A 10,504-nucleotide genomic window follows, 5' to 3' on the forward strand; every position below is an offset into this window, starting at 1 on the left:
CGACTACTCACCCTCGAAAACCATGGGATGCTTTTCACAACCAATTTTCATATAAAATACCAAATTGAAGATGGGAGTGAGGGGATTACGAATCTAACTGAATCCAGGGCAAAAGGTGGTCGGAGGTGGCCGGAAAATGGCCTGGAAGTCTCAGCCAGTTTGGGTTTTTTTCGAATCCATGACAGATCAAGCATGCAAAGCTCAAATATGGGACCAAAGATGAGGAAGAGTTTGTTAGTGGTGCAAACCTCATCTAATCCGATGAGGTTTAGTTGGAAAACCCATTGGGAAACCTGCAACTCATCGGAAAAAATGAGGTAAAGTGCAAAGGCAGTGAAGAGGTAGGAGGCGAAGAAGATGAAGTGAAGAGGCAAAGGATTTGCAATAAGAAAAAAGAAGGAACAAAAATGGGAGAAATGGGGAATGGGGAGGGAGAAGCAGAGAAAAAAAATGAATGAAGAGATAGGAGAGGGTTCCAGAAAAATAGGGAAAAAGATAAAGTAATAATAAAATATTAATTGATATATTAAATTAAAAATATAATATTATTAAATAATATAGTATTATAATCCTCATTTTTAGTCTGACACTGCACCAAACGCTTCATTAAGTCAGTCCAGCTTAGTCTAGTCTAAGCCAGTCCAGCTTAGTCCCTGAAGCTAATCTAGTCCGAGACAGTCCGGTGCAACAAACGCACCCTACAAGAATAACAGAGAAAGAGATGGAAGAGAGAGAAAATAGTAAGCCTTATAAAGAGTGATAGATTAATGATGATGTTTCAACAACAATGATTGTTATTGTCTTATATACTATAGTTTTGAAACCTTATTGATTACGTAATCTCATAACTACCTATTACAACAAACTCACTAATCGATTGACAAGTGGCAGCTTAAACAAACATTGGATCATTATTCTTAACATATCCGACTCGATAATATCAACAAAAATTAAAAAAAAAAAAAAAAATCTACTCATATTGTATCCAACTTAATCGCCTGATTCAACTTGAGGTTACTCAATACTACTTTCCTGAATGAAAAAGGAGAGTCAAAGAGAAGAGATCAGTGCAATAGCTGTAGAGGGGAGAGAAAGGCCTAAGAGGAATCAATAGTGAACCTCCTACTTTTATGTGGTAGTTTGTTGTTGAGTGTTTATTTCTTCCATGTGCATGCATGGCATGTACTGAGTCACATAACCCTAAACCCTGAATACAAAGATGAGAGACTTTAAAAAATTTCTTGCTCTTGCATCAAACTATATCAATCTTTCTTGCCAAATGCACATATACAAATATATCTTTTACGATTAGAAAAAAATAAATAAATTGCACGTACAAATGTATCTTTTATGTAGAATACTCCAAAAACTGATTTCCGACCAAATCTAATCCTCATGGTTCATATGTTTCCACTCTAGTCTTTTAAAAAAAAATCATCAAACAAATGAACATCATAAAATTCAGATGCATGTATTGGTTAAGGATATTGGACTCATAACAAAATAAAGCCGAGAAAATTCTATAGGTCTCTCTCGATCTTTCGACCATATTTTACAGATTGGTTTTTTTTTTTCTTCTTCTGTGGGAAAAATTTGCATCCTAAAATAAATGGTTGAAAAAGAAATACATTTGTACAGTTTTGCTCCCTTGTATTTTCCTTGTTCCTTCTTTTAAGTTTTAACAAAATGATAAAACTTGCTTCCTAGATATTAATGCATGACCAATAATAATTCATGCAGAAGCATAGGTGAAATGTCGACAATCTGATAGCCCAAATTATTGGATATATAGCCCAAGAAGATGTGGACATCAAAGCGTTCTATTCGATTGTATTGAAAGGGACCATGTTAGCTGTATTGGCTTTTCCCACTAATCTGTCTTTGTCGATTTTCACTATTTTGTTGGTTTTTGATATTATTCCTCTCAAAATCGTTGATCCCAACTTGAAAAATAAATATAAATGTAAATTAATGTACAAATTAGCACCCGTACACGATGAACATTTTAAGACTCAATGTGGTCTACAACCAACATCATCAATATTATTTTGGCTTTTTATCTAAAATGGTCTCTAAGATTTGTATAACTAATTATTTTGATCATTAAGATTTGAAATCGATAGAATTAATACCTGAGTTTGTCTATCATCAATTATTTTTGTCATTCTGGGAAAAATCTCTATTAAATAAGGATAAAATGAAAACAGTACCCTCAATTTTTGTCAAATCATTTTGGTTTATTGTTTATTAAATTGAGGGTAGTTTTATTATTTTAATATTTATTTAACATAACTATTGTCACATCCTGGCCCGGGCAGGATCACTCCCCAGGCCCGACTCCATCGTAACATGATATTGTCCGCTTTGGGCCCCCAGCACACCTTCATGGTTTTGTTTCTAGGAACTCACATGAGAACTTCCCTATGGGTCACCCATGCTGGGAGTGCTCTCACGCGCTACTCGCTTAACTTTGGAGTTCCCATGGAACCCGAAGCCAGTGAGCTCCCAAAAGGTCTCGTGCTAGGTAGAGATGGGAATATAATATAAGGATCACTCCCCTGGGCGATGTAGGATCTTACAACTATTCACAGAAGGACCAAAATGATTGATGGTAGATCATCTCATGGACCACTTGTATTGATTTCAAATCTCAGGGACCAAAGTGAGGAGTTATGCAAATCTCAGGGACCATTTTGGCTAAAAGGCCTATTATTTTTAACTTAATCATTCATTACTAAATGTGGAGTTTATCACAACAACTTCGATGATATTAGAAGATAAACTATATATTAGAAAATGCTAGGAAGACCATCTTTTTATACAATATTTTGTAAACCACATGATGTGACATGGTTGATGGTTGACTTCTCTTTTATGATTTAAAGAAGAAATCCAACTATTAACCGTCACATCATCTAGAAAATGGTCTCTCTAGCATCACCTTGCATTGTTATCCTTCATGATGTGAGACTTTCTTCTCCAACACACCCTTCAGTGACCCCAGAAATCACACGAGAAGCCAACTAACACATCGAAAGTTGGTTAATTTATTATGCTGGAGCTACCATAATCTTTTGAGAGCCCGGTCATCATTCATTAACTAGAGCCAACACACTTTTTCGAATGTCCAATTATATATTTGAAATCCTTAAACGTGAGCTAGCACAATTTTTCAAAATTCCAACTTAAGGAAGCAAATTCAAGCTCAAGAAATTGCATCAAGATGTGTTAGAGGAATAACATACTCTAATACCTTGATAAACTTTTTATGCCCCCCATGACCCTTAACCAGTGGTAGAGCTAGAATTTATTTCAAGAAGGATCAAATTTAAATAACTACAATGATAGAGTATGATAACAAAAACTCATATAAAAATACAAATCTTTTAACAGAAAACAATCTCACCTTAGTAAACAACATATGACCCAAAAAAAAAAAGTGACAAGCAAATTCTTGGTGTATCGTTCAAATAAAATTGCAAAGTTAGAGTTAAATGATTACTTAATTACATGATTTATTTGATTCAAAGAAGAATTAAAAAGAGGGAGTCTTGCTGTTTTGGGGACGCCAAAAGCAATGAGCAAAGAGGAGGAAAGTCTGAATAAAAGGTAGGTTTAAAAGTTGAATTGCTAATTAATTTGTTTAGATATAATATTTGATAATTCTAAACATGGAAAAAGATTTAAAATTATAGTATATTAGCATCGTCCATGCTCTCAACCAACATCACCGGTATTGTTTCTAACTTAACCACATATTATTAAGTTCTAGATTTTATCATAAAAAATCTCAATAATATTAAAAATAAACCATATAAATTGTATATCATGTTGTTATCTCTTCAATATGAGATTCTATTCTCCTAGAGTACATCTTCTAATTCTCTTTCTAATTGTACATCTCATTTTCTAGTTTATAAGTAGGCCCTAGTTACTTGAATGCACGAGGGGCATACCACTACAATACTGCTGCATTTCATATGGACATTAATTACGATGTCACCACCAAAACTTTAACAACAGCTTTTTAAACAAAAATAATGTTCATTCCTGCTCGAGGCAAAGATAGATGGCTCCTCGCACAGCTTCCCAGGGATGGATGGTACTTTGGTTGTGTGGTAGTTAGCTTCTTGCTGCTTGGTGTGCTATAAGAAGAGTTTAAGTTTAGTTTGAAATGTGCCTTTCTTTAAGAACATTTTTGTGAAAAATGTAAAATCCTTAACCAAAGAGGATGAAAACCCCAGCTGAGGTTATATAGACAAATCTTATTTTTTGCACATCCAACAAGAACAAAAACCACTTGTCAACCCAACAGACAATCTGAGCAGATTAAGAGCCAAAAACTAATCATCAGCAAAAAGGTGTAAGTCAAACCCTGTGGGTTGTTTTAATTTGTGTGCCCAGACAGCTGGAAGTCAGCGTGCACAACTAACGAGACAACCAAACTAGTCAAAATGTAACAAGAATATAGAGATGAAATGCACATGCATGAACAAACTTTTTGAAGTGAGATGTACCACATTCTTGAACATTTCTTCCCAGCAAACACACTCATAAACAGAGAATAGCCTAAAGCTAGATTGAGCATATGTGGTTCAATTACAATATTTGACAAGGAAAGCCAAAACTAAAAGTCTTGACTTCACAATACGCATAACTAATTCCATTTGCTAGGGTGAGGCCAAAAGTATGTAGGCTTTTATCAATTTACTTATGAAATGTTTGCTTTTAATTATTAATCGCCAAGTTTTTACTATTTATTTGTCTTAGTGCTTAGTTGCCATCAGGATGTTTAGACAAGTAATTTAGTGCAATTTCTGTTGGAATGTCACCCAAAAACTAAGAAGGGTTTTTATGATTACTAATTTTATTTTCACTTAAGGTGAATGCCAAGCCCTTAAGTGTTGCATGATTTTTCAAAAGGTTTTCACAAAGCTTAATGAGTCTTGGATATTTATGTTTGATTTGAATATCACATAAAGATTGCATGTTAGATATACGTTTTCGCTTGAACATCACATGGAGAATATTCATTAGAAAAACCTAACTTTCAAAGCATGTATGTGGTAATTCATAAATAATTGGTAAAATGGCATAGATTTGTTAATGACAACGGCTAAACCCTAGTTCTGTTTATAATTGAATTTTCTAAACTATCTCATTATTTTCTGTTTTGGTCGAGTATAATTGTTTTTTCAACTTTAATTATTTTGTTTCTTGTTTTATCGTTTAATTTCACAATCTTAATTTTTTTTCTTAAAAATTTGTTTCAAATCATTAATTATGATTAGCTTCCTATGGAGAGCAACCTTACTTGAGTCATTCATACTATGATTACCTTATTCTCTTACAAGTGGTTTTATTCCTACCTTTGTAAGTGTTAAAAATCCTATCAAGAAATTGGTGCCGCTGTTGAGGATTGTGCCAGTAACTTGTCTTAACGTATTCTTAGTTAATTATTTGTGTATATAACTTTTTATTTATTAATTTATTTAATTTTTTTCCTATTTTTTTCGCAAGAGGCTAACATATGTGCATAACTTCAGGCATCTGTGGTTTGCACGTATATGTTGTGCCTCGTTCGGTTTCCTCTAGGTGTTTTCTTTTCTTTGTCTTTGTTTTTCTTTAACTTTAGTGATTTTATTTTTTGCTTTTGTTTTCTTTTTATGTTCTGTTTGTTGTTTTTCCATTTTTCTTTTCTAGTTTAGTTAATTGTTTTAGCTTTATTTATTATTATTTTTTTAATCTTATTTTGTGTCTTTTCTTTTTATTTATTTTCCATCATTTGAGGACAATGTGTGATTTAAGTTTGGGGGTGGAGGATAAATTTTTAGGTTTTCAATTTTTGTGTCAGTAATTTTTTTTTCAATTCTGAGTTAATATCCATAGACTATTTTATATGTTAGAACAAATTGACATAGTGAAGGTTAATTCCATATTAAGGTTTTTTTTATTTATTTTTGCTTAGAAACTAATTCAGGAGTTATACTTTGAAAATTTACACATTCACCCCAACATAGCTTTTGGGGAGTGAGATTGGAATTGTATAATTATTTATTCGCCTGGTTAAATTTTCAAGTTTTGTTCTAAGTAATATTTAATTTTTTGTTATAAGTAAAGTAATAATTGTTCCACCTAAGGCTTTACTTAGTAACTAGGCCTCCTGCTTAACCAGCAGAGAGTTTCACGTCACATCGTTGAGTTCTGGCATGGGGCAGGGTGGTCAGTTGGTTTCGCAGCTTTTTTAGCTCGAGTTAATAAGTCCTTAGGAGTGTTTCTTCACCTAGTGCCCTAATTAAAGCCTTGTGGTTTAGGAGTTATTGACCTAAACCTCGCTACATGAGCTAGATAAAAAGATTAATGGAATTGGCATTGCACGATCACCACTATTATTGCTCAACCACTTGTTGTAAAACAAGTATAGTTTCTGAGACTAGTACTATTTGTATGTATAATAGTAAGGAACCCAAATAAAAGTAATAATTAAGAAATACGGGTACTGAAATAGTAATAAGCAATAATATCTGCAAAGGTCATCATAAACATGTAAGCAAGTTATGTAGGTGGTAGTTACATGAACAATTGGGTGTGTAAGTTACGTTCTAGTACTACAACCACGTGAAGGTGGTCTAGACAATACAAATAAAGGAAGACATTGTGTAGACATTGATGATGAGCAAATATAATAATAGGTGTAATCATGCCATAATTATACTCACAAATAAAGTAAGAGCCGCCACGTGCCCACTAAGCTGACACGTGCTGGAGATGGAATATTTCGTCTGTTACTAGACAAATATTTTGTTTCAATTAATAGTAATGGCAAAGACAAAGTTCCTAGAATATACCTTTGGCTTAGCGATATATCCTAACGCCGTTAGGAATATTTTGTCAAAATTCAAGGAGTTATATCTAAACCGTTTCACAACCATTTTTCACATAAAATATTTCAAATGAAGCTAGAAACAAGAGGAAGGAATTTTAACCTAAATCATGGCCAAAAGATAGCCAAAGGTAGCTGGAACATGCCTAAAAAACCACGGCCCAAAGGTGGATGTTTGGATTTCATCGATTCTGTGGTAGATTCAAGCATACAAAGCTCAAATATGGGTCTTGGGATTGTGACGAAGTGACTGGTGGTGTCAATCCCATCCAAGGAGATGAGATTTGGCTGGTAAAACCAAGAATCTCGTTGGAGAAAGAATAACCCGAACTGGCTTACGAGTCCTTAGATTTGGTAGAAAATTTGAGAAAACCATACCTGTAATAGTGTTGGTTGCAAGGATGGAAGAATGATGGTGATGAATAGGCTCGCTGGAGTGGCAAGTGGAGGTGGTGGTGTTCTCGATGTTTCTATGTTTTACACAGAAATGAAAGAGAGTTTAGGGCGTCTAAGAGAAAAAGAGAAGTGAAGAGAGAAGGTGAACCGAGAAGCGAGCATGGGCAGAGGAGTAAGGCCTACTTCGCACACACTCCTACTTCAGAAAATGACAACAAGATAATTTCAATATATGTAAATTTACCAATTTGCGCTTGCATTCCGTGTTTTGTATATTCTTCATAGTAAGTCCAAATTCAGTTCTGTTTGCACCCACACATTCGTTTGTGATGAGAACTACGAGAATATGCTAAAAGGATGGGCCATTTTACTCTATGTATGTGTGTTTGGTCAAGCCTAAACAATAAATTGATTAGGCATTATGCCTAATTAAAAAATAATAAAAATAAATGGGTCAACTTGCCAACTTGGTTAACAAGTCCAGCTAGGAAACCAACTGTGATGGTGGAGATAAAGTTAACTGAATATACTTTTGGCTTGATGGTATATGCTAACGCCTTTAGGAATATTTCGTCAAAATTCAAGGAGTTATATCTAAGTCGTTTCACAACCATTTATCACATAAAATATGTCAAATGAAGCTAGAGACAAGAAGAATGAATTTTGACCTAAATCAAGGCCAAATGATGGCCAGAGGTGGTTGGAAAATTTCTCAAAAACATAACCCGAAGGTGGTGGTTTGGATTTCGTTGGTTCCGTGGTAGATTCGAGCATACAAAGCTCAAATCTAGGTCTTGGGATTGTGATGAAGTGACTGGTGGTGTCATTCCCGTCCAAGGAGAGGAGATTTGGCTGGGAAAACCGAGAATCTTGCTGGAGAAAGAACCCGAACTGGGTTGTGAGTCCTCAGATTTGGTAGCAAATTCGAGAAAACCATAATCGTAATTGTGTTGGTTGCGAGGAGGGAAGAATGATGGTAGTGAATATGCTCGCTGGAGTGGCAAGTGGAGGTGGTGGTGTTCTCGGTGTCTCTATGTTTCACATAGAAAAGAAAGAGAGTTGGGGGTGTCTGAGAGAAAAAGAGAAAAGTGAAGAAAGAAGGTGAAGCGAGAAAGGAGCACGGAAGCACGGGCAAAGGCATGGGCCCTACTTCGCACACACTAACTTTAGAAAATAACAACGAGATAATTTCAATATATGTAAATTTATCAATTTGCACTTACATTCCGTGTTTTGTATTGTCTCCATTGTAAGTCCAAATTCAATTCCATTTACACCCACGCGTTCCTTTGTGACGAGAACAAGAATATGCTAAAAGGATGGGTCATTTTACTCTGTGCGTATGTATATTTCGATCAAGCCTAAACAAGAAATTGATTAGGCATTAAGCGTAATTAGAAAATAATAAAAATAAATGGGCCAATTTGCCAACTTGTTTAACAAGTCCAGCTAGCAAACCAACAGTATTGCAATCAGCAGCTTGTGATATTGAGATCCTACTGTTGTCTTGAAAAACAAGTTGTGGAGTCTCGAGGGTGAAAAATTAACATTTTGCACATCATTGTGAAATATGTGCAACTCATTCATTAGGATGAGTACTATTTAAAAATGATAAGAAAATAGAAAAAGTGAAAAAAATTCAAATGTCCACGTAGGATTTCCATTTACCTTGTCATAATTAAAATACAATTAATTTTAGGACGAGATGTAACAATTCAAACAAAGTCGCCCTAACTACAAATATACAATCCATTGATATTGTAAACTATGAAATAATGTCTTTCAACAAAAAAATTATTAAAATAAGATACTATCATGGTGTAGTGATATTAATATTGTGTAAATCATATAAAACCCGAAAATATTGAAATTTTAGAAGCAATCTTTCATTGAAGAATACTAGATCCAACAGTTTCTGACACGACACGAAAATATATGATTTCAGGTCAACACGATAACTAATCGGGTCATTATCGGGTGACCCGTTGAGAACCCGTTAATATTGGGTATACACGTGGGTAACCCGTTTGGACCCATTAAAAAAAATTATTGTGATAATTTTAAAGTTTAATTACTAAAAGATTTATTATAAAATACAATAGCCATATTAATATGTACAATATATTCTATATTAAATATATATAGTTTTGTATAATTATTCTATATAAGTTATAAAAAAAAAAAGTTTTAGTCATTATTTATTTTTATTATGAGAGTTCCTTATTATCATTACTAGGATAAATTTTACTTAACATGTTGTTGTCCAAAATTAAAATAAACTAGTATAGTATTTGTATAGGCAAGAACTAAGAAGACATACATACAAGTATGAAAAATGTGAAAGAATATATAAACACTCGTGATTCATCATTATTCCTCCACGAGTAGATAATGGTTACACTTACAATATCATTTAGATTTTTAAAATCCTCCAAACCCTCATGAATAATGTTTTTTATTTGAGGGTAAAATTAATAATAATTATTGTAGAAGTGTAAAAAATGTGAAAAAAAAAATATATATATATATACAATCACTCATAGTGACAAGCTTTACAATTTTCATGAAGGGGTCAGCTTCGAAATCCAACACTATAATCCATAAACCTTAAATATATATTTAACCATCAATTGTCATTTACATTTATTCTTCTTACTGAATTTCATTTTTAAAATTTTCTTTTTTGAAAACATGATCATTTGGCGGATGTAAGAAGATGAACGGTTCAGATCTTTGATATCACGTTTCGATATTTACGATTAACTGCAATATGAGTCGATGTCATATAGTTTGTAGAAACTATATATACATCAAGCAATATTTTCACTAACCGTAAAACTCTGAATATAATATCAATGACCCAAACCGTTCATCTTCCTGCATCCTCTAATAGATCACGTTTTCGAAAAAGAAAATCTGAAAAGACAAAATTTGATGAGAATAATGAAACGTAAATGTAAACAACAATCAATGGTTAAATTTTGATCTATGATTTATATGATTATAGTGGCGAATTTCGAAGTTAAGCTCTCATGAAAGTTGTAAAGCTTGCCATTACGAGCATATATATATATATATATATATATATATATATATATATAGATATATATATATATATATTCTATATTTTTTACACTTCTACATTAATTAAAAAACTATTAAAGACTTTAGGTAAGCGAAAATATACTTAAAAGAAAAATGCATTTTTATGTTTTGGATGTGACA

General features: G+C 33.2%; 1 long non-coding RNA gene across 1 annotated transcript; it reads right to left on the bottom strand.

Annotated features, from left to right (window-relative positions):
* Positions 1–6,523: 6,523 nt before the first annotated feature.
* On the bottom strand, positions 6,524–7,463 carry LOC148698646 (uncharacterized). Its single transcript, XR_015952028.1, has 2 exons — positions 7,262–7,463; positions 6,524–7,171 (listed from the first exon to the last, which is right to left on the bottom strand). It is a non-coding gene; the product is annotated as an uncharacterized LOC148698646 (long non-coding RNA).
* Between the last annotated feature and the right edge of the window lie 3,041 nt (positions 7,464–10,504).

Source organism: Pyrus communis, chromosome 2 (genome assembly GCF_041283825.1).
Source record: "Pyrus communis isolate YQ-2024b chromosome 2, ASM4128382v1, whole genome shotgun sequence".
Classification (NCBI taxonomy): Eukaryota; Viridiplantae; Streptophyta; class Magnoliopsida; order Rosales; family Rosaceae; genus Pyrus; species Pyrus communis.